Source organism: Mastomys coucha, unplaced genomic scaffold (genome assembly GCF_008632895.1).
Source record: "Mastomys coucha isolate ucsf_1 unplaced genomic scaffold, UCSF_Mcou_1 pScaffold20, whole genome shotgun sequence".
Taxonomy (NCBI): Eukaryota; Metazoa; Chordata; class Mammalia; order Rodentia; family Muridae; genus Mastomys; species Mastomys coucha.
Window position 1 is genome coordinate 70,724,496 of NW_022196903.1, and position 25,447 is coordinate 70,749,942.

The following is a 25,447-nucleotide window of genomic DNA, read 5'->3' on the forward strand; positions in this document are numbered from 1 at the left end:
TAAATATTATGATCCATAATTTGTGGGAGTGTTTGAGAGTAAATATGTTAATAGCATTCCCCACTACCATAACATATACATATTTACTTGACACAATGGGCTCATCACATGTATGCCACTATAGAGAAGGGAAGCTGAAAACATGTACTGATTCGATCAGAGCATATCTGAGAGCTCATTTGACTTTTCACAACAGGATCTCTAAGAAAGAATATAAAGAACACAAGCTGCTCTGAAGATGCTCTACTCCTGCAAAGAGAAGAGTCTTTGAAAGGGGGTAAGAGCTACACATATCCCTGGATAGAAAAATAAGTACTTAGGATGCAGTTGGGAATTATACTGGTTCATGAAAGAGGTAGCAGTACATCCATGGCCTCACCAGAGTCAGTAATCTCACAAACCATTAATAATTAGCTTGATTTGCAGTACTAGGCAGTAGTTCTCTTCTACTTAGGTCTTAAGTCCAATTAAATGGCTATTGGTTTCCTCTAAGGTGTAAGTGCCACTTTGGCACCTTTGGGGATATCTTGTCACACTGATAATTGTTGTGGTTTGGAAGCACTATAGCTGGGAAGAACTATGCATTGCTCTTTTTGATTGGCAGCTTACATAGTAGCAAAGATACTATGGGAGCTCATCCCCAGGAAGGGAACAAGCTCCAGCTTGGCTCCTCCAAGTTTTGTGTCCAAAGTATGTGGGAAGCATTCAAGGACAATGTTTAGGGAATCTCTTGAATCAGCATGATGACATTAGTTGTCATGCCAACATGTTTGGTGAGAAGAGGGAGAGTCCATCTTTTCCAGGTATGAGATCCCTGATATGTTATTTGATCCTTAACTCAACACTAAATGGACTCAAGATCATAGATTTGAGAGGGAATAAGGTTGGACATGTGAGAAGTTGGACAGGGGAGAGTAAGGAGCAGATGTGATATAGTACAGAGTTCATATGAAATTGCAAAAAGTAAAATATTTAAATTAAAAGTAAGGGGCCAGAAAACCCCAAAACTAAATCAACAATAAATCACTTTCCCTGAAGTAAGCAGGTTGGATGAAGGTACAGATGACGTTTAAAGAAAGTTGAGGCAGTGGAATGAGTGATATTGAGGGTCTACAGACCAAAATTGGAGGACAATAGTAAAGGAAAGAGTTAGGAACCTGGGCTCTGCAAGCAAGATACACTGATGGGTGATACTAGTTTTCTACCTCCTGGTCAATTGAGATGAGGTAATCTAGTTAATGTCTCTGCTCCTCCCCCTGCTGGTCTGTGATAGTTTACATTAATATCATCTTTGGTTGGATAAATTGACTAACGTTTAGAAAGTAATTAGAATGAATGTCCAGGCCTCATGTGGTGACATAAACCTATATACCCAGGTCTTGAGAAATGGACCAAAAAAGAATAGTTCAAGAACATCTTTTCTACATACTGAGTTCAGGCTAGCTTGGGCCACTGGATACCCTATCTCAAATAAAAAAAGTAAAGTAAAATAAATAAAATAAATAAGAAACAGAGACAAAACAACTGGTAAAACAGTGCCAAGTACTAAGGAATCATTGGGTACTTCTTAAAATTGCAAGAGCCTCAAACAAGGTGAGTAGGGGGATTATGCACCACCAAGTTGGGGTCCAACTACAGAGGGGCATTAGAAGGAGATGAGGAAGCTTAGTCATAAGGTACAAACCAAAGGCATCATTATTGATTCTACTAAGACAAACTTTCTTGGTATGAGTCTTTCTTTTTTAAACTTCAGATCAGCTGCTTCCCTTTGTTCAGTGTAAGCTGAAGCTTTTGGAAGGAGATTCCATCTTCAGAGCAAGAGTGACCTCAAGAAGATTGCTTGAAAACCTTTCCTTCCCTTAAATCTTCGTGTTTTGCCCGTAATTTTAACCCAAGAACCACTACCCTGGTACAGGAAATCTATACCCTTTCCAATAAGCCTGAGTTTCTGTTATGTTTCTCAAATTAACACCATCACAGAAGCATATACTCAGGACTGCAATATGTTGAAAAGAATTCTTTCTCATTGATCTTCATGCAGTTGCTGGGATAAGGTCCTAGGAATTCTGAGCTGCTGCTGAGTTTCTGCAGGGGTCGTGGACAGATCAACATTGTGAGCTTTGGGGTCTTAGAAGAACTAAAGAGTCTGTGGGAGGTTCACAGAATGGTGAAAGGGGAGGAAAGAATGATGAAGAAGCTCTAGGGTTGCATCCCTGAGGACAAGAACTGCAAGTTGATAGTTTCATGACTGAGTGACCCCATATACCATAAGAAGGGAAAAAAAACAATGGTTTCTAGCACCCCTTGCTTATAGCAATGAGTCTTGTAATAGTCACTTATGTTTTTGTCAAATGGACTAAAAAAATACTGGAGAAATATGTTTTTTTTTTTTTGCTCTTTTCTTTTGATCTTTATTCACTGACTATAAAACAAGAACATGAAGATCTGTTTCATAGGATCACTGATCTAATCAAACTCACTAGCGTATTAGAAAGGCTCCATCATGAACTACATAGATCAGTCAGCACTCGTTGCTCTTTTTGCCCCAGGTCAAGAGCATCTACCTGTAGAGACTACTGAGGGCTGCCTAGGCATGAAGAGGCTCTGAAAGTACTAAGGTAATTGGCTCTGATGACTTTATAGAAAACAAAAGAAATCAGACTGAATCAGAACCTAATGGACCCATGCTAGTAGATACTCATCATCTATCTCAATGAAACCAGGACCTTGCATTATTTAAAAATTTGTCAGCACCTCGAAGTGACCGTAGCAGTGTACTGGCAAAGGAAGCAAGATCTGGGCTGGAGACTATTTGGGAATTGTTTTCTTTGTGATCTTCCATCTGTTTTCTTTTCTGTACTGCTGAATCAATATGGGAAGAGAAATGAAGCTGTAGTGACAGAAGAAACACCATCTTGGAGGGACTACTCTCAAATGGTTATTGGTCAAGCAGCAGCATGAAAAGTTAAGCGTAAGTTCAGAGGCACAGGCAGAAACTGTCAAGAACATGTTGCTCCACAGCACAGTTCAGAATTCCCAGCTCATTAGGGAATTAAGATCATAGTACTGGGACATTACTGTCAAGACTAAAGGAATTCATAGATATGGTTGCACATGTATGGTTAAAGAAAGATCCTAGTACTTTTAAAGCATAGTAAAAACAAAGTAAACTTGAGATTAGTACAATAGGAACAGTGACTGTAGAGATGCAATGGAGGGAAGTGATTAGGCTCAACTCCAAATAACATAGGCAAGAGGTGTTAAGAGTCATGGAGTTGGGAGTGGGATCTGTGGACAAAGAATTACTTCAAGTGGCAAAGAGGAGGGTAAAGAGTACCACAAATAAAAGGATGCTTACTGAGGTTAAGCCATGATAATTTGATGTCCCCAAGAGATGGAGAGTGAGTAATTTCATCAACCGAGATGGATGGTGACCAGATAAAGAGGATAGGGCAACTTCCTTAACTGACATGTCAGGGATTCTCCTTACAAGGGTAGTTAATAAGAAATGGTCCAGGTGGACCTAGAGGTTTCAGGAGCCTGACTAAGATTCAGTCATATAAAAAACATGTTGTGAATACCAACAACAGAATATACTATTTTTAAAAAATCAGGACACAATTGTTAAATGTTATTTGTTATCTACACTATGATGAATGAGATATGCTTTCTCAAACTGTGCTCTTTAGCTCCTTAATCAAGAGTGTCAATATTTTCTCAGAATGTGTTAGAAATTAAATCTCTTGTGCCTAACTCCATGTCTAATAAATCAGACACTGGAGATAACTTCCAATACTTAGTTTTTCAAAAATTATTTGCATTGGGGGATGGTGGAGAAGGTACCAGTGAAAGCCATAAACTAGGGTCAGATTCCCTGGAGATTGAGTTATAAGAGGTTTTACACACCTGATGAAGGTGGTAGAAAGCAAACTAAGGTTTGTTTCAAGAGCAGTACAGGCCCTTACCCACTGACCTCTCTCTCCAGTCTTCATTTAAACAAATTCTCCATGTAACTGTAGTTCATTCTCCTGTTTGAGTAGACTGAGTTTGAGATATATCTCACATTTGTCTAGAATAGGGATGTGTAAGATATGTGTAACATATATTTATTTTCTCTTGTGATGCTGAAGGCTATCCTCATATTTGGCAAGTGCTGTCCTAATGAACCATATTTATTGCCCTTGGAATGTGCAAAGTCTATTAACTAAGATAAGCAAGTTGTAAACCATATAAAACATCTGTAGTAGGAAGTGATTTGTGTGTGTGTGTGTGTGCGTGTGTGTGTGTGTGTGTGTGTGTGTGTGTGTGTGTACATTTTAAAATTGCCACAATAGGTAAAACAGAGTCAGTAAAAGTGATAAATGTTGGCAAGGAAAGAGAAAGGAAATAGGGAAGGAGGGGGTACAAACGGAGAGGAAAGGAGGAGGGAGGAAGATAGGATGAATAGAGAGACAGATTCTGATTTTGTTGCAGCATACAAATGAATGCATTGGCTAACTGCATCTCTCCTTCTCCAGCCTAAAGGCAAGCCACATTCTGCCTGTGACACTCTTCTCTGAGTGTAACAGCTCTTTTTCTCTAGGACATTGCATGTCAAGATCTAAAATGCACTGCAAGTGTGCACGTACAAATGAAAAGGATTCAGGCATGTTGAATGTGTGCTGTAATTCTCCAAAGACCATGCAAATGTCTGCTGGCTAAATGGCTGTCACTCAAGATTAGGGACAACATATGTCGCTTTCTACTTTTCCAACCAGAGGCAGAATGAGGGTTGACAGTAGTTTTCTAAGAGCACTGTTGCACAAAAGCATTTTTTTCCTTCTGTGGACAAATTATTAAAAATTAAACTATCTTTCTTAACAGGGTCACATCTGACCTATGCACGGAGTCTTAATTAGCTTAATTAAGCAACATGGAGTGAATAAAACTTATTTTTCAGAACCTTGACATTTTCATAAATAGCTGAAACATCAGCGTTTTCACAATGAAAAAAAAGTGAAAAAGAAAGGAAGAAAGAAAGAAATCATTTTATAGTCCTGGCCCATGCCACAGGCTTATCCAACCTTCTAAACCATTGGAGAAATAGATTCCTGCCCAAGAAGCTCCCCCATTCTTATCCCTGTCAAGCTACAGGAACTTGGGTCCTGTACAAGATAATTATATTACATTTCTTATAGGAATCAAGGTGAGGTAGCTAAGAGAAGTCAGTGTATTGTACCCAAGATAGACGCTAATGGTAAGAAAGGCAGAGACAGAGATACAGAAAATCAAGAAAGAACGAAACAAGACCAAGTAGGTGTCATTTTGGGTTGTCCTGAGACAAACCACAGAGGCTCAGAATCTTGCATTCTGAAGCAGATTGCCGCTCTCAACAAGCTTACATCCTCAACTTCTGGAAAGACCTTTCTTCCCTCTGGAAGAAATTCTTGGACCAGGTTTCTCTGTGGAATTTTCTTAATATAAACAAGGTAAACAAATGGCCCCTCTGTAATTGGGTTTTAAAAGAGAATATGCACCCTCCTAAGAGCTCAGATGTGAGTATCTCATCCATACATTTTAACTGAATCAAATAAGAAAGTGGTCACTGGCCTTTCTGACCTTCCTCTTCCATCAAGCCCCATTGTAGCATGCATGTGTAATCTCAGGCTCCAGAAATATCAGAATTACAAAGTTCTACCAAGATGTGCCAGTGTCTATACCAAACACCAACTGGAGTAGGTATGTGTAATGTCCATGGGCTTGTAGATGATCCTAGTGTAAAACCTGGGGTAGAGAAGGTCTCAGAGCAGGCTGAACACTACAGAAAGGAGTGTTCTCTCAACAATACAGAAGAAGAGAATTTTCCAGGTTCAGAAGGAAGACTGCAAAATGAAGCAGAAAACTGAGTTTCCTGTCTCAGCACTTCCAACAAACCAACATACATGTATACTATGGTTTATAAGTACATCGACAGCCTAGCAGTTTTAATGAATCTTGCTTCTTTTTACAAATCCATGTCTAATTGTTTCAAGCATCTTGAAAATACATTTACAATAGTTGACACATATTAGCACAACCTACTTCAGTCTAAATTTCTTATTCCGCTAATTATAAATGAATTCACTTTTAGTCATTTGCACCTAATTAATAAATACTGGGCATTATCAGCCACAAAATACATCCCAATGTGAGTAACTGAAACATGTATGTTCTTTAGGTAATTTCTTTGTCCTGCTGGAGATAATTTATCAACTATCCTAATTGTACCACCTTGAGAAAAATATTGAAACATTTCTTTTTTCAAAGATTCAATGTGAGATTCCAATATCCAGTAGCCTTTCTAATAGTGGAGTTTGACATGGACATGAACAGTTAAGTTTGTGGTCTTCACCATCAGACAAGAGCCAGACACCTGAGCCACCTTCTAGATGCAGCTCTAAGTTAAAGAACTGTTTAACATGTTATTCATTTTTCTTAGAAACTTTGCTCCCTCACTAAAATAATGGGATCCAAGTAATTTACGGTGGTCTTGGACTCCCTATGTAACCAAAGATAGCCTTTAACTTCAGATCTTCCTCTCATACTCTGGAATTATGTGTATGTAATACCACATCAAGTTTGCGAGGTGCTAGGAATCAAGATCATGGCTGTGTGCATACTAGGCATGTACTCAAACAGCTGAACGACCTCCCCAGTCCTGCAAGGTTGTCCTCTACTATGACAATATATTTTCAGAATATTGGGCAATTAAGTATTTCTATGGATTCCAAGCATTCAGTAACTGTTGTCAGTAAGTCCTGATACCTACACAGAAAAAATGGATAGATAGCTGTTTCTCTTCGTTCTCCTCAGCAGACCACTCAAACTATAGAAGGAAGTAGCCAGTGTGAAAAGACCTATTTTTTTTCCTTCACATTTTCAAGAGAGGACTATTACTCATCTTTAGGAAGCAAGGAATTTGGCAGTCATCTGAATTTTAAACAAGAGCAACAAAAACTGAGGAACACCTGAGAAAACAGAAAGACCAAGCAATGGAGACAATGGGGAAGTATAGTATTAAACTCTGTACAAGAAATAAAATAAAACTTAGACCATCATCATAGACAGATTTGGCAAGACCTGTTCTCCATCAAGTAATTTAATTCTGGTTTCATTGTGACCTTGGAAGAAATACTGAGTTAGGTGAGGGAATTCCAGACATGAATATAGTGGGTTCCAAGTAAAAATTTGCCTTCCCCTTCAATCTCATTCTACAGCTTGAAGACACTCCAGCAAAATGTGTTAGTCACTGCCACTTTAGTGTAAATTCCCCATCATGGCTTCCCTCACAGTGTGAAAAAAAGGAAACTGTGAGATAACATTTCTCCCCAGGAAGACATGGAAGGAAGGTGAAAGGAGCCATAGGTCAGATATCTGGGACATGAATCACACACATCCACTGACTTGCAATTTCACAGAGACATCCTATCTTGGAGACCTTGATATTAGTCTCAGATTCTTCTCTGCTCAGACACAAAATTTCATGCTAAATTTGCTTTCATCTCCTCAGGTACTGGATGTACAAAGTTCTTCCTAGACATTCTGTGGACAGGCTTACTGCCCAAGCCCATGCACTAACACACTTACTAAGTAGGCAATTCTCCTAATGTTTTTCATACCACCTCTTCCTGGTGTCCTCCCTCCCATCAATATGAAGGGCCTTCCTTTTTGACATAGACATACACAGTACGCCATCATAGTCAGTCTCATCAATAGGTACAAAAACACTGCTTCTCTGCCTTCTCACCTAATAAACCTGCTCTTCATTTCCACCCCTCCTAACAAGTCTGCTGCTCTTCATTTGCTAGATTTGCTGGATGACTGCTAGTGAGCTGAAATGAGCAATCACTAATTGGGAAGAAGAGAACTCAATTTCCAGTCCAAGTCCTGCTGTTCGAGTGGGGGAATAGACTCCATCCATCATCCTCTTCCCCTGTCCTTAGCCTCCAGTTCCTCATCTGTGAAAAGAGGGCCCTGAGCTCTGACCCTCTGATTTGATTTCACAGCATCCTTGTTTTCATTCTGACCTATGGCCTGGAGCCTTTTCAGGGTTAGGCCATCATCAGAAAGGCAAGCACTGTTTGCCATTCAGTCCGCCAATCTGGACTAGGCAGGGAAGTTGACAGTGATCAAATGCCCAGGGCTGGCCCCATGCCATGTGTCAGCTCAACACGCCATGTAACAGGCTACAGATGGAGACCTGAGACTAAGTGTTCTACACAGTGCCCTGTAGATCTCAGAAGTAGGCCCTGTACGCACAGTGCCTGCCCAGACTCGGCCTCTGTGAACTCTGCCCATCACTCTTCTGCCCGCCCTGGCTGAACCGAAGAGTCCAATTGCTTAACTGCAAAGAGCAATGAAATAAAATGAAATAAAAATGGCTGGGAGATTTAGCTCAGTTATTAGAGTTGCTTGCCCAGCTTACACAAGGCCCTAGGTTGAGTCCCTGGTACTGGATAAAACCTGGCATAATAGCTTGTACTTATAATCCAGAGCTTCAAGAGGAGGATCAAGAGTTCTGAGTCATTTTTTACTAGATATCAAATTTGAGGCTAGCCAGCTGGGGCTACGCAAGACCCTACCTGAGAAACAAATGAATGAATGAATGAATGAATGAATGAATGAATGAATATCCTTAAGATTTATCTATGTGTTGTGATCGAAAAAGATGTTCATAACTATATTTTATGATTGTTACCTAGTGCGAAGAATATATTATCCTTTTGATGTGCTCAACAAAAAAGGTAAGGGCTATAATTTCTCCATTCTGTGGTGTACTTTGAGACACATGAGGTTCAGTCTGGCAGTCTGGCCCCAGCTTACCTTCGAGGAGGTTCTTCATAGACCCATGAACCTTCTGGTCCTGTTCCTTTTCCTTTTAAAGACAATCTCCTCCCACTCTGAGTGGAAATCTTTCTCTTTTGATCCTTTCAGCCTCCTCCCTCACATTAGATCCCCTCAGACCTAGATAAAGACACTCAATCAAATCAATAACATTCTGAAAGATAAAGAACAAGTAGGACCAAGGACAACCAGCTATGTGGCTTCCCTTTGTTCTTCCCCAGCCTCCCTTTCTAATTGTAATGGGGCTCTGACGTGTTTTGCTGTCTTGCTCTTTGCCCTTTCTGGTCTCCCCAGCAGCATGCTAATGTGAGCCAGAGTTTTGACAATTATGCAGCTAATTTCTAAATGATTGAAATCATTTTTCTTCTTCCAGTCAAGAAGGGTTCCTACCAGATCTGTGAGAACTGGCAGCTGTACCCACTGAATGGGTACTTCCTGATGGCACAAAAATTTGACAATTGCCATCCAGCAAAAGATAGGGGGTGGCAAATAGAAGTTTACATTCAGGTGAAAGGGTCAAATCATTCAGGTTGAAACAGCTTTATGCTACCTGAATCTCTATGTCCACCCATTAATAACTAGTATAACTGTATGGCAAATGCTAGAGCAGTGTCTCGGCAGGTAAGAGCACCAACTGTGGATCCAAAGGTCCCCTGTTCAAATCGCAGCTACTGCTTGATGGCTCACAGCTGTCTGAACTGTCATAACTGTAAGACGAGACATTATGCTTCCTTCCCTCTAAACAGGGAAGCATTCTGTGGTCTTTCCTGTGTTCCTAGTGGTGGCATTAGAATGATTTCTTTCTTCTGCTTTGCTCTTCTGTTGGGTCTCATTTTCTTTAAATAGTCACTGTGGACCTTACAGAATGTTAAGGTGCGAGGTTGAGAGAGAATAGGTACAGTGCTTGCCATATAAGCCAGAGGATCTGAATTAACGCCCAAGAAACCACATCTTAAAAAAGCACTACCTAGATGTGGGGCCAGCAAAATGGCTCAGTGGGTAAAAACACTAGCTGTCTTAGCCTGGTCCCTGAGTTTGAACCCCACTCCAATTGGCCCTTAAAAAGAGGCAGATCACATGGTTCTTGCTTGTAATCCATGAGAGAGGTAGAGGCAAACACAGAAGAATCATAATGTCTATAGCTCAACAGCAAAACACAAGGAGACTGCCTCAATGGGTTGGAAAGAAAGAACAATCCTCAGAGCTGTCATTTAACCTCTACACCCATGGCATTTAATAGTGTACCCTGACTCTATTGTCATGCATGCATACATACATAAATTATGAAAAGTAAGGGTTGGTACCATATTCTTTTAATTCCAAGACTGGGAGATGGGGAGATCTGCAGGGGTCCCAAACCAGCCAGCCTTGCCTTTTTGATGCATTGTAGGACACATTAAGACCCCATCTGAAAAATAAAACTGGGAGATGGTGCCTGAGAAATGGTGCTTGATGTTTTCCTATGGTTTCACATCCATATGCACCTACACACATATACCTACAGACACACAAACATGCACTTATGCATGTACATGCTGTCTTAAGTGAGCCTTGTCCACACAGGGGAAACTCACTTCATATGAAGGCCCATCTGAAGCCTGCTTAGACTACACCATGCTAGGTTCCATGCAATGACTGCACCGACTGCTATCATTGTAACATGTGTGCTGATAAGCCAGTCTGACACTTATAACAATTCTTTGGTGCTTGTCTTAGGAGTGTAGGTAATGGAGATGGTCACTATCAGTAGCCATCGGCCCTGTAAACCCAATCAGCTAATAACAACTTGTACTCTGCCTACTCTACTTTGCAAACTTCCTCAGCTAGGACACATTAGACAGGAGTTCAATAGGAAGTTCAGCTGCTGCACTGTTAGGGAAAGCCACTTGGTGTTTCCATGTTTGCTGTAGTAACTTTAGCTCACAATGTGCCTGTGGGAAGTCAGGAGACACAACCCTTTGAGATGTTCATTGCGTATGGCTGCCTGTACATTTTTGTCTTCCTCACAGGCCAGACTCTGAATTTGAACTCCAGCTTAGTCTATCTTAAGACCCACTCTATCCATTCCCTCTGTATTGTGATAGCTCTGCCTCATTCTATACCACACCTTTTAAAAAAATTGGATGGGTTTGCCATACCTCAAAATATATCTGCCATTTCTCAAAGACAAATTCTTATTAGGCCCAAAGGACATCAAGTTACTAGGGTAATTAAAGCCTACACCCACAAATGAATCCAAATTATTTCCATGACAACACACATTTCCCCTGATTTTAAAACTTGACATTTGCCTACAAGGTTCTTCTCCAGCACAGCCTACAAAGAGCGTTTGATACCTACTTCTCTGTGCACACGATGCTTTTGCTCGGATGCTAGAACAAATCGATAATACAGTGCATACAGCTCAAATGCTGGATCAATTTTTCCTGAGAGGTTACAGTGCTGAGAGCTGCCCAGAGGACCTCACCCATTCTAGGACTCAGCCCCTTGAGACCTGACTGATTGGGGTGACAGATGGCATTTTACGAACCACTAGGTTTAAAGTTGCTGGTCATGTGGCCTACAAGAATACAACCATATGTCTCTCAGTTCATCATAGCAGGGATCATGTCCATTTTACTCATTGTGGCTTACAATGCCTAGCACAGTGTTTGCCAAATAGGCAAAGTAGTGACTATAGCTGACCAAAAAAGGGAATGAATGGAATTATCTCCAATTCATAACTGATTATGAATAGGAAATAGAGTTAAATGAGCCTATCTATGAGACCTGATTATAATCTGATTATCTGTGAGGCAACTAATTTCAGTTATTCCATCTATAAGGTGACAATGTTATCATGTGTGACATCCTATGGTACAGCTGCTATGTTCTTGGTATAACGCCAGAGTACTTTGTAATATATAATTAGTCACATATTGATATATAACTCTTCTCACATTCTGAGGTTTTGTGTATGATAGAGTTCCAATACTTACTTAGCCATTCTCTTTAAGCTTATCTTAAACCTAATCTAGCTACACCATGATCTAAATACACATGAAATTTTTTCCTTGCATTTAAAATTAAACATCAGGCAAAGAAACTAATCCTACTGAGGTTAGTCATTATTTATTTTGAGAGAAATGAAGTCCTAAGCACCAACATTATGAAATATGTGGTGCATGGATTTTGATTGTTACTCTTCTCACATGAGCTAATTTTTCTCTATTCACTAATACAATCACTCAAATTTGCCTGTGCCTATAAATGTATGGCAAATTTTAAGTGAGTTTTTAATCTGGAGAGGGAGACTATTGCTCCATTGGTACAGCTTGTCTATTGGGCATAAAGCCTTGGGCTATATCCACACCAACATGTACAACTACCATGTTGGTGCAAGCTTGCAATCTCAGCACTAGGGAGGAAGAAAGATGCTCAAGATTCTCCTTAGTTACTTGTCAAGTTCAAGGCCACATTGAGCTACATGAAAACCCTATCTCAATAGACAAATGAGCAAAGAAATCATTACAAAACATTACCTTAGTCTCCAGATTGCTAGTTCTAAACCAATGAGTTGGACCACATATGCAACAGAAGTACTTATGCAGCAACTATTTACATTCTACCCAATGACATAGACTCCGGTGTACAGAATGAGAGAATGGAAGGAACTGTGACAATGAGGCCATGGACCAGTATCACAAACCTGGCTTCTTATACACAATGGCACAGTAGACCATGGGAAGGAATGAAGACCACACAAAAGACAGTGCTGCGAACATTTCCAGAGAGACATAAAGGAGATGAATATATTTCTCTCAAAATGAGAGGGGAAAAATACTCTCCTTTTTAAAACATTGACACTTTAATGGTCAGGTGGCTTGAGTAAGACAAATAGACAAAAAGACTATAAAACAGAAATAGAAATACTCCTCTCAAGTTCCCTTGCTGCAAATTACCACCTTGCCCTGTAATTCTATTGATTTTTCTGCACTATATCAAATTTTAATCACCATAAACCATAGGCTAATATAGATCTGCCACCAATGTGTGCCCTTAGAAGACTCTGATTACATGGAGAACCTATAAGAATCTTTTAAGACTGCCTACCCTGGAAACTTGGAAGTGCAAGCACACACCTGAAAAAATAGCCTTCCAATAGTTTTGAAAAAAGCAGGTATGATATTCTAATTTTTTTTTCTAAAGTGAGGAATCAGAGAATCCTAGCAAGGATAAAGGACACAGCTCGATAGGTGAAGTGATAACTCCAAAAAGGATAATTATCAAAAGCATTCCTCGGGGGTCAACAAGGTGACTCTGAAGGTAAACATGTTTTCTGCCAGTCTAAGTCATCTGAGTCTGATCCTAAAACTGCATGGTGAAAGGAGAGAACAGCTCCTCCTACACTTTGTCCCCAACCTCTATATGTATATATGTACCTGCACATGTCTCCAGTGCACATGCTACACAGACACACAGACACAGACACACACACACACACACACACACACACACACACACACACCACATAAAGAAGAAAGGAAAAGCTATTTTTGTTATCTGGGCTAAAGGACAACAGGATATCAGTCCAGCACAGCTTGGTCCTCAAACTTTTCATTGCATACTCACAACACAGCTTTACTAGGTGAAACCATCATGCCCCAAACTGGGGACCACCACACTAGATATTAATAGATGAAGTAAAAGGAAGAAAACAATGCATGTTGATACAACTGAAAAAATTTGCATACTATATTTCATATGACATAACAATATACAACCCTGTCACTTCATTAAGCACCCACAGATTCAGGTCACATGGGCAGTTCAATTGGTGAAGTGCTTGCTACACAAACCTGAGGACTTAAGTGCATTAACTTAAATTAAAAACATAGTGGTGTCCCACATGCCTATCACCCCAGTACTATAGAGAGTACAAGATGGTCTCTGGGGTTTCCTGGCTGGCCTGTAGAGCTAATGGGTGAGCTTCAACTTCAGTGAGAGATTCTGTTTCAACAACACATGTACACATAAGTGCATATACTCTGTTCATATATATGGTAAAGTGCAAACATATACACACATAACCTCATCAAAAATCACCAGACAATTTGCTTTATCAATTATCAACGAATACCTTACAACTCATCTTCTTTATCATTTCTGATCTTATTAATTAGGAAACTATCTCTGTGCCCCCTAGTTAGTCTGGCTAATGGTTTATCTATTTTGTTGACTTTCTCAAAGAAGCAGCTCCTGGTTTGGTTGATTCTTTGTATAGTTCTTTTTGTTTCTATTTGGTTGATTTCAGCCCTGAGTTTATTTCCTGCCTTTGACTCCTCTTGGGTGAATTTGCTTCTTTTTGTTCTAGTGCCTTAAGGTGTGCTGTCAAATTGCTGGTGTATGCTCTTTCCAGTTTCTTTTTGGAGGCATGAGTTTTCCTCTTAGGACTGCTTTCATTGTGTCCCATAAGTTTGGGTATGTTGTGGCTTCATTTTCATTAAACTCTAGAAAGTCTTTAATTTCTTTTTTTATTCCTTCCTTGGCCAAGTTATCATTGAGTAGAGTGTTGTTAAGCTTCCACATGTATGTGGGCATTCTATTGTTTATGTTGTTATTGAGGAGCAGCCTTAGTCCATGGTGATCTGATAGGATAAAAGGAGTTATTTCAATCTTCTTGACCCAGCTATACCACTCCTGGGCATATACCCAGAAGATGCTCCAACAGGTAATAAGGACACATGCTCCACCATGTTCATAGCAGCCTTATTTATAACAGCCAGAAAGTGGAAACAACCCAGATGTCCCTCAACAGAGGAATGGATACAGAAATTGTGGTACATCTACACAATGGAGTACTACTCAGCTATTAAAAGCAATGAATTTATGAATTTTTTAGGGAAATGGATGGATCTGGAGAATATCATCCTTTGTGAGGTAACCCAATCACAAAAGAACAAACATGGTATGCACTCTCTGATAAGTGGTTATTAGCCCAGAAGGCTGGAATACAGGAAGAACAACCCACAAACCACAAGGAACCCAAGAAGGAAGACCAAAAGGTGGAAACTTCACTCCTTCTTAAATGGGGAACCAAATACCCATGGAAGGAGTTGCAGAGATTAAGTATGGAGCAGAGACTGAAGGAATGGCAAGCCAGCCTAAATATAGCTATCTCCTGAGAGGTTCTGACAGTACCTAACTAATACAGATGTAGAGGCTCACAGACATCCATTGAACTGAGTACAGGGACCTCAATGAAGGAGTTAGAGAAAGGACCTATGGAGCTGAGGGGTTTGCAGCCCCTTAGGACGAACAACAATATGAACTAATTAGTACCCTCAGAGCTCCCAGGGTCTCAACCACCAACCAAGGACTGCTCATGGAGGGGTCTGATTGTTCTGGCAGCATGTGTATAGTAGAGGATTGCAAATTCGATCATCAATAGGAGGAGAGGACCTCAGTCCTGTGAAGGTTCTGTGCCCCAGTGTAGGAGAATGCCAGGGCCAATAAGTGGGAGAGGGTGGGGTAGTAGGCATGGGGACGGGGAGGCAACAGGGTTTGTTTTTGTCGTTTTGTTTGTTTCTTTGTTTTTTGGAGGGGAAACTGTGAAAGGAGAAATTTACATGTAAATAAAGAAAATATCTAATAAAAAACTCATCTTCTATAAGTCAAAACTTCTGATATGTTAGTCAACACTCTTCACATGATTAATAGCTATGTACATTTGAAACATCATGGCTTTGCACTATGAGAAGATAAAACATAACATGGTACACACATTGATCAGTGGAATTGCTTCCAAACTACCTAGGAAATTCATCAGCACTTGATCTCTTTGATCACACCAAGAAGCTAGGCAACACTCATGTCTCTTGTGTAGACACAATTCTGCATACTTTCAGAAGCATCTATATAAAACTTACAGCCATACACTTGGCACGTAGCACAGGCACCACAGAGTGGCACATGGGCTCTCGAACTGAGCAAGGCTAAGTTTTTTTCTTTAGGTCTGTCCCTAACTAGTTCCACATTACAGTGTGCTCTTTAATCTCTCCAAGAATCAGAATCCTCATTTATCATTAAACAAATTCCAGTCATTCTAATGTCAAAAGTTCTAAATCTGAGTTTAGAATTCAAAGGTACAGAGTTACTTTAAAATCATCAATGCTCCTGTTTCACAGTGTACAGTCAAAGGCTCTATTTTAAAAAGTGCCAAGAGGAGGATGCATAAAAAGCATGTTAAGTTTGGAAAGTTCTTTAGAAACAACAGAGACAGAAGGAAGGCAAAGACAATTCTAAGGAAGAAGTGCAGAACTGCAGGGTTCTCACATTTGTTTCTTCCCATCATCTATCCGCATTTTATAATGTTTTTGCAGGAAACAGGCATTCCTGCTACAGGAACAAAACTGATCAAGAAGTGATGCCCTTTGACTTTTAAGTTTTCCATTCTTATGCAGGTTTCTACTGATAGGGAAGCCAATGGGACAATCTAGACCAAATTTGAAAACTAAAATCACCATTATCTGAGAAGAGAAGGACAATGCTCCAGGAACTCCACCATCAGCATCACCATCACGGGAGATGATGAATAGCATGCAGGAACTGGCCATAAAATACAGAAGAAGGGGGGAATAAGTGGGAGTTTAAGAGGAAGGAAGAATAGCTTGGCAGGTGGCTCACTGTGTTAAGTGCTTGCTATGAAAGCACGAGTTCCTGAGTTCAAATACCCCACATCTATGAATAAGCATGGTGTGGTAGTACTCATCTGTAACCCCAATTCTGAAAAATTCCCAAAAGACCATTTGGCATCCAATTTACTGAGCTCCAGGCTCAGACACTGTCTGAAAAATTAAAATAGGATAGCTGGATCTGGTGGAGCACATCTTTGATCAGAAAACAGAGGCAGATAGATCTGAGTCCAGATAGATTTGAGTCCAGGCAAGGCTACATAGTGATACCCCATCTCAAAAAGAACAAAAATAATCATTAATAATAATAAAGGAATAAATAAAGTTGAGTTTGATGAATGAAGTCACCTAACAAACTTCTGCCCCCAGCACATACACACAAACGCACACACACACACTCAGACATATACACACATACACACATACACACACATACACATACATACACATACATACACAGACATACACACATACACACACATACACAGATACATACACATACACACATATACACATATACACACACACATATACATATACACACATACACACACACATATACTGGACACCTTCACACCCAGGACACAATGAGAAAGATGAAAAGAAAGGAGAATGGGGGAATAAAGCAATGATTAATCTACTCTTTAAGCATAGTGATTACGGTTCCAGGTTTTGGGGAACCTACTAAATATGATTCAATATGCATTGATATGTCAGCTTCCTGCATAGCAAGAAGATGACTCAATATTTAAAAAAAAAATAAAAAATGTCATTCAGTAAAGAGGTTTATTCAAATAGTTCAGCTAGGTTCACAGGCCTGTAAGCAAATTCATGCCACCTGTGGGAACTTTGAATCTTTGGTACTTGGGTCTTACCCCAGACTATATAAATTAGAGTGGGTCCCGTCTCAGCATCTTTGAAGATTGTTGGGGGATACTAATGATCAGTCCAGACACACACACAAAGGTGACGTGAATTCAAGGCACTAAAGTAAATCCTAGCATCTTCTCTGTTTTGCTGAATGCTCCTCAGAAACAAGAGTTTAATTTCTTAGACTATTTGAAGATTTTCAGGTTATGACTGAGACTGATAGAGAACATAGTGAATTTACTCCTTGTTTAACATTATCCTAAAATATCCCCTCTCTCTTACCCCCTAAATTCAGGCTTGTGAGAGAAATGGTGGCTGTCTCGAGTAAGAGAAACTCCTTTATACAGTCTGAGATCCTCACAGAGGAGCTGACAGGACAGACAGATGTCCATGACTAAATCACACAAGGACCTAAGAGTTCCTGGAAAGTTGTTAGTCAACTAAGTCATGCCTTTTCCTGAAATTTGACTTTGTTTAGAATTGCTTTCAGTCATGGGGGTTCTGTAGAGTCCTGTTTAATTATCTGACACTTTTTCATGAATATGCAGCAGAATAAACTACTGACACAGTCACAGTTGTCTGTTTTTTTTTTCCAGAAATCTAAGGATGAAAATATAATGCATCCCCCCCCATCCTCTTCCTGGAAGATGAAAACAGGCTTTTGTGTATCCTCTCATTTTCTCTCCACGAACTCCCCAGTGTCATCTTCACTCTTATATTTCATGTTAGAGAAGACCATCGCTGGCATTCTAAGCTGATCTGAAAAATATCCAGATCACTCATTTGTATTTGTTTGAAAGCATAGGACAAGTAGGGACTCATTAGGTTGAAGTTACCTAGGAGTGAAAAGGAAAGGAAGGGAGGGATCTGAGTGGAGAAGAGCTGGATTTCTCATGAAAGAGATGAAAAGGAGGAATGCCTTTGCTAATGAAATCGTCCACTGTCAGAGTAAACATCCTTTCCATATGCCTGGGGGGCTTCAAGCAACAGGGCATATACAACACTCAGTAACATCCTGAGGAGTTCTTTGTGTAACCTGGAAGCAAAGACACAGCAAAACTTCTCTAATGAGTAACTGGCTTCCAGGCTTTCACAAGTTTCCAGAACTCTTGTGAAGGGGCAATGATATCTGTTAGAAAAAGAAAACAAATAGACTTAAGGGTACAGCTCACTTAGTAGAGGGCTTAGCTACCATGCATGAGACCCTGGGTTTTACAGTCTGCTACAGCATAAAACCAAGCAAGGCAGAGTGCATCCAAAGTCCCAGCATTCAAGAAAGTAAAGACAGAAGGGTTCAAAAGTTCAGTACATCCTGAGGCACATAATAAATTTAAAGTTAGTCTGGGCTATATAAGACCCTGCCTTAAAACAGAAAGAAAAAGAATGATGGGGTGTGGTGGGAAAAGGGAAGAAGGCAAAAAGTGATATTGTTGTTTGTCCATTTCATGGACCAAATGTACAAACTAAAGTACTTACAGGAAGTAGTAAACTGAAAGAAGTCAGCTCTGGGAGAAAATGTACTATACGGGGGGAAAAACTCAACCAGAGGGTTTCTTGGTTGTTGCAGAAGAGAATTTGAACTATCAATCTTTCCTTCCTGAAATACTCTACTAAGTTAAAAATAATACAACACCACACACAGATGAGCTTATCAACAAAATGGAAAGATAACAACTATTTTCAACACTGATTTTTACCATGATCTCGATCACAATGGTCCCAATTCTAATCACAAATATGGGGATGGAACCGGGCAAAGGTGGTGTAATCAGAAGACATTTACCTTTTTTCTCCATTTAGAAAGGGAGAAAATGTTTTTTCTTTATAAAAAAAATACTTTTCACAAAAGAATAGGGAGAAAGATGAAACCAAAATTTATACTGACATTCTTAAGAATTCCATACTACCCAAGATTTACTGGCTAGAAAACTGTGGAGGTCTCAGAGTTTAAAACAAACAAACAAACAAACAAACAAACCATAATTTTCTGAAGTTTACAATATAACTTTTTGAAATATCCTGTGGCAAGAAATTTTGATTTTAGTCCACAGCACCCCTTCCAATGAGTGCATCCATTTTTTTAAAAGTCTCATATAACTTTTCCTCAGACCACAATTTGTAAAACTCCTAAGTAAATCAACAAAACCTAGAAGATAAAGAAATATTTCATGAGTATGACACACACACACACACACACACAGATATATATATATATATATATATATATATATATAAAACCTTCATGAATCTATAATTATTGAAGAATAGACTGAAAATCACATCAACTATACTCAACCATACAGCATATGTGTAAGAGTATAAGGTTTGTCCACCAGAAATCCATTTTCTCCAGCAGAGTATGTTTCTCTCTGTGTGTGCTCTTTCAATTGGGTGCACTATTCACACCTGACTGACTTCCATACCGCACACAGGATACAATAAACTCATCTTTTGGCTGAGAGCCCTGGGAAATCTATTTCATAAATCCCCAGGAGACTGGTAAGAATCAGAAGAAACCTGTCGTAAGCATACTAAGCTTTCTGCAAAGGTCAGAAACATCCTTACAATGCTTTCATGGCAACACGCCCATTTTTAGTCTTCATTAACCTTTCTCACTATCCCTAAACATTTACTGAGCTCTTTATTTAGAAATAATTACAAAAGACTCATCATGCAACCAATCACATCTAATGCCAGTTTTGAGGCAAGTGCTGGTACCGTTCTCCACATGACAGCTGAGGAAGGCGAGGAGAAGAAAGGCTTAATGATTCACCAAATACTTCATGTGCTGAAAATGGTGCATCAGACAGCAGAGCATGCATTGTTAAACAGCTCCCTATATAACTCCAAGAAACTTAAAAACAAATACTTAAATCCACAATTACTAATTCCTGAGAGTCACAGTTTTCAATTATGTGAATAAGGTCAATGTTAGCCCTGACCATAACAGTAGTCAGAGTCTTACCTTGTAAGCCAGATTCATGTATTAAGCTTCTCATGAACAGAAAACGAAGAATTTCTATTTTACCTTCTTTTCCCAGGTACTTCTTACATACTCTAAAAATTAAGAAGCACTTTGTAAGCTGGGCGGTGGTGGCGCACGCCTTTAATCCCGGCACTTGGGAGGCAGAGGCAGGCGGATTTCTGAGTTCGAGGCCAGCCTGGTCTACAGAGTGAGTTCCAGGACAGCCACGGATACACAGAGAAACCCTGTCTCGAAAAACCAAAAAAAAAAAAAAAAAGAAGCACTTTGTACGTAAATATACAAATGAGTCAATATTAAATTTGGTGAAAATGAAGTTGCCTTCCACCATCCTTAGGTTCTCATCTAAGTAAACATCAGAAGAAAGGTAGAGCTGTGATTAACAAACAGGAGAATTTTACTCCCGTGGGAAACTGAACCATGTCCACATGCATTTTTTTTATTGTCATAACTATGAGGTGCTATTCATATCTGGAACTATATGGGTGCTATTCATATTCATAAGTGGAGGCTAGAAATGTTCAAGATGACAGAAGAAAATAGGATTGTTTGGGTAGTTTTTGCAGCAGAAAAATATTTTGTCACAGCTCTAGAGGCTGAAAAGTCCAAAACCAGCATGCCAGCAAGGTTTGGTTCTTCTGGCTTCCATAGTGGTAGTCTTGGCATACTCTCACATGACAGAGACAATGAGTGTGCATTAGAGTCTCTTATTATAAAATTAAATCCATCACAAGAACTCCAATCTGGTAAACACCTCCTCAACCTTTGGAACCCAAAGACTGTGTATCGATTATTTTCTTGTTGCTATAACAAAGTTGCTGGGAGGATCAAATTAAGAGAAGGAGTTTTATTTTGGTTCAAAGTTTGAGGGTCCTGTCAACCATGTGGAGGAAAGCATCATGGCAGGGTCATGAGGCATCTAATCATATCCCATCTGCATTCAAGAAGCACGGGGAAATGAGTCTTTGTGTTTAGCTAGCTTTCAGCTTTTTATTCAACCCAGATGCCAGCCCATAGAGTAGTGTCACCCACAGTCATGGAAGTCTTTACAAGTCAATTAACCTCATCTAGAAAATCATCTCGATTGAAGGCTCCATCTCAAACCTTGGGGACTAAATCATGACAATATGAGATCATCTCTGGGACACAGAATTTTATGAAATCAAATGTCCACAGTGCTAACGTTGAGACATCTGGGTTAAGGAACCTAGAAGGAATAAAGCACTGGCCCTAACTTTTCTTGTAGCAGTTCACTTTGCTGGACTTCTTTGGTGACTATGATAATGAAAACCCTAAAGAGATTTTAGAGATGAGAGGCACATGGCTCAACACAGTAACAAACGGTATGTAACAAAATGATAGCCACCATCATAGTAAATAGAGAAAAACTCAAGTGCTCCCACTGAGTTCAGGAACAAGACAAGAGTATCCACTTTCACAACTCTTATTCAATGCGGTGTTTCAAGTTCAAACTAGAGGAATTATCCAAAATTAGGAAATAAATGGGATAAAAATTTAAAAAGCTCAATATATTCTTATTTATAGATCACACAACCTAGGGGACAATAAACACTCTACCAGGAAATTCCTAGAACTGGTAAAAAGTTCCAGAAAATTGTCAAGTTGAGAAATGAAACAGAAAAACAGTTCTATTCAGAATAACCTCCAAAACAGGAAAAGAAGGAGAAAAACAAACAAACAAAACAGAAAACACAAAATACCCAAGACCTTTGGAGAAAACTTAACTAAGTACTTGAACTACATCCACAATGAAAAACTTAAAGCAATGAAGAAATAAATCAAAGATGACACCAGAAGCTAAAGAGACTTCCTATGCACATGGAATGATAAGTTTGATATTGTGAAAATGGCCATCTTGCGAAAAGCAATCTAAAGACTCAATGAAAGCTCCATCAAAATTCCTATGTAATTTTTTTATAGAAATTGAAAAATATTGATCTTAAAGTTCATGTGGAAACAGAAAATACTGGATAGACAAGAAAATCATGAACAATAAAATCACTGTTAGATATATTAATAACTATGATTTTAAATTACACTACAAACCCATAATAGTGCTGAGACAAAATAAGGCACACTGATCAAGGAAGGAAAATCAAGGACCCAGACATAAGTCTATGCATCTACAGTCACCTGATTTTTTTACATTGATGTCAAAATAAAATGACATCAATGTATAAAATACAGCACCTTTAACAAATGATGCTGAAAAAACTGGATATTTTTATGTAAAAGATTGAAATGTGACCTTTCTGTCCCACTATAGAAAATAATGAATTCTAAAAGCACCAATTTCAATATTGAACATCAAACTCTTGAAATTTCTAGAGGAAAGAATATGGAGTACACTCAAATTATATCAGTCCTCAGAGCTCATCAGAGATGTACCTTAGTGTATTTGCCAACTCGTTAACTCATAAACACATAGCTCATCAAAGTATAGAAAATTAGTGCCAGGGAAGTTCTCAACCAAAAATGAGACATGTATATCACAACTTCTCCTAACCAAGGATCAGGAAAGATTATAGAAGAAGATGTGGGAAGATTGTAAAATCAAGAGAACCAAATATTAAGGGAAAATATTGTCATCTAAATATGACAGGAGTACCACGCTCCTGAAGTCTTCCCATAAAAACCTATGCTAGATCAAGCCAATCAATATCCCAGAACAAAGTGGGAAAAGGCTCATGAATCCTAACTTCTTGCTGAGCATCTATTGATAGTTAATGAGTACTGAGCAGATGGAATAAGTTTTCTTTAAGAGAATGATCCCTGGGAGGTAAACCATGCTCAAGTGGATGTCCCCAAACCCATATGTTTATTAGAAACACTAAATCAATTTTATCTTTTACTAAAAAATATAAAAGGACAAAAAATGGTGGCGTGGTGAATGCAGGATAGATCTTAGAGGAGTTAAGAATACCATGAAAATACATGCTACACATATATTAGATTCTTAAAGACTTAAGAATTATATTAAAAAAAAATTTGTTCATGCACATTCCCACTCACATCTCCCTCAATCTAACATCTAATTTCAGTAAATTTGACAACTCAAAGTCAAAGAATTAAGGGGTTAACTAAGAAGAGCCTCTGCTTTATCCACAGGTCTTCTAAGAATGAATACTAAGGGTTCAAGAGCCTTAGCAGAAAGTTTTAAAAGCATGAAGATTAAACAGATCAGAACTTGAAACCCAGCTCTGTCCCTCACCATCTATCAAAACTCAAAAATATTTTAACTTCTCATGTCCTTTTAAACCCATCTTTAAGAATTCTTTTGAGGGTATATAAAAACACCCATAAGAGAGTGGGGAGATGTATCAATTAAAACACTGATTCCCATACAAGCATGATAGCCTGAATTTGGACTCTTGTCCTGTACTACAGTTATAGCACCAAAGAGACAGAGAAAAAGCAGAAAGACCTCTGGAGATTACAGGTCAGCAATCCTATCTAAATTATGACCTTTAGATTCCGGAAGAGATCCTTTCACCAATAGTTAGATGAAAAACACTAAATAATGAGATATTGACTACTGGCCTTACATGCTTGTGTATACTCATTCACAGGCACCCAAACATGCCTGTACACACACACACACACACACACACACACACACACACACACACACACACACACATCACAATGGGGTGGAAAGCCACCCAAATGTTATCACCATGGATGCATGAAGCATATAATATATGAGGGGTAACTCATGTCTTCTTTCTCCCAAGGACTTTCAATTACAAGCAAGAGCAAAATATCAACTAGCAGAATATCTTGTTAATGTGCCCTTAATATAATGCTGGCTAAGGTCTAACCTTAGCTGGCTAACCATCAGCTAAATTGGGTACTGTCATTAACATTGTATTTATAGACAAGAAAATTGATGATGGGCATGGCATTTTCCTGAGGTTCTCCAGTACATTAATAAGGTTCTCAATTTTTACAGCTTCAAAAAATGAATTCCAAGGCAACAGCACTTCACTACTGAAACAACTGTGCCAAGTCCTCAGGTCTCTTGATTGTAAGTCAAGTGCTATTTCTATTGGATCACATTTTGTCACCACAAGCAAACAGTAAAAGCAAAGATCCTACATTATGCTCATTGTTCCTGTTTTGATGCTGGGCTCACAGTCTAAGCTCGATAAATATTGTTGATTGCTTGATAAGAGAAAAGTAATGAATGGCAACCTGAAAATCTAATTTCCTTCCTTTGTCAGTTTGAATTAAAAATTATACCTTGTTCTCCATTCCTAAAAGACCAACCAAACTGAGGTGAGGAAGGCTTGTCTGTCTTCATTATTTTGTAAATCTTAAAAATGTAGACAAATGTTCTGAGTCAACAGTAAAGAGCACTGATTGTGTTCTCTGTTACCAACACAGAGAGAAGTAGTTAAATGGACTTTGTTCCAAGAGTAAGGCCATTTATGATTCACTTAAGTATTAGCACTGTAGAGCTATGTGTTATCTTGACATCTAAACAGATCCGGAAATGATATGTCTCAAGATAAGATGTAAATGACAGCTGTTAAGTTCATGTTTATATCCTTGGTTGCACATGAAGAGGATCTGAAGAAAGAGATCTCTGTTGATTCCAGTCACAGCTTAGGTCACTCTATTCTCTGTTCAGAGATATCTGGACAGAAATTTTTAAAAAGACTGTAATGACCTTCTCTCAAGCCACTTATTGGCAGGGTAATGTGTCTAAAGACCAACATTAACTAAATTCTTCTCTTCTCCTCTAGGGGAAGGTGTTAGGATCTCTTTGCAATACAGAGGCAAGGAAAACAGTTGATGCCTAGTCTAAAATGCCATCTCCCAGGTGAGCACACATCAAATTTGAAAATGTGTCTCAGAAGCAGAAGTAAGGCAAGTGTTCAAAGCCAAAAGCAAGATGAATCTGGGGTTCCACTGGAGTTGAGGTTTATAATATTTCAAGAGGATGAAAGATAAGAACATTTGCTAACTGGACTTCAGCTGGCCTGGAGTATTCAGTACTTAAATTATAGCTCTGCTGTCCTGGAGATGCTCTATA

General features: G+C 39.1%; 1 protein-coding gene across 3 annotated transcripts in view; it reads right to left on the reverse strand.

Moving 5' to 3' along the window:
- Nucleotides 1-25,447, reverse strand: part of Ctnna2 (catenin alpha 2) — a 1,113,581-nt gene that overhangs the window by 182,983 nt on the left and 905,151 nt on the right. The window lies entirely within an intron of this gene.